Below are 879 nucleotides of genomic sequence, written 5' to 3'. Positions count from 1 at the left end.
ATATATATATATATATAGAGAGAGAGAGAGAGAGAGAGAGAGAGAGAGAGAGAGAGAGCTGGTTTTGCTTCTCTAAAGAACCCAACCTAAAACATTCTGTATAATGGCCAATTTTTGCTCTCCTCTGAGGATGCTGGAAGTGTCTGGAGACATTTTGGGTTATCTCAACATGGGGAGAGTTAGTACTGGCATTTACTTGACAGACACCGCTGATTCTGCCAACCATCATACAATGTACTGGGCAAGGTTGTGTCATCTGCATATCCAACAAGCAAGGTTGTGTCATCTGCATATCACAGGTTGGTAATGAGTCCTCCAATTCTGATGCCACTTTCTTCTTCATATAATACAGCTTCTCAGAGTAGTTGTTCAGCATACAGATTGAATAAGTATGGTCAAAGGATACAAACGCTGGCACACACCTTTCTTGATTTTAAAGTATTCACTATCCCCTTGTTCTAACAACTGCCTCTTGATCTATATACAGGTGCCTAATGAGCACAGTTAAGTGTTTTGAAATACCCATTCTCTACATTGTACATACATAACATTCACTCAACTTTAATTTTTCAGTCTGAGTTGTGTGAGCTGAACCATTTGAGATGTCTATGGTGTTGGCTGTTGTTTCTGCTATTAATTGTCAGTTCTCATCAATTAAAGTATAAGCAAGAATATTTTTTTCACTGCAAATTGATGTGGAGGGTGTGCCACTTCAGGCTTGATCTTCAGTGTTGTTTTGTTCATTTGTAAACTGCTGGTTCTTTGGGGAATCATCCCCCAAACCTTTTCATGATGTGTCAATGATTTCACCATTCTTCCACCCCTAAAATTGATGTTTGCTCTTGCTTTAATTTTAGGAGGATTCATGTTGCTGTAAGA

Source organism: Chrysochloris asiatica, unplaced genomic scaffold (genome assembly GCF_000296735.1).
Source record: "Chrysochloris asiatica unplaced genomic scaffold, ChrAsi1.0 scaffold00134, whole genome shotgun sequence".
NCBI lineage: Eukaryota > Metazoa > Chordata > Mammalia > Afrosoricida > Chrysochloridae > Chrysochloris > Chrysochloris asiatica.
This window is presented reverse-complemented; position numbering follows the sequence as displayed.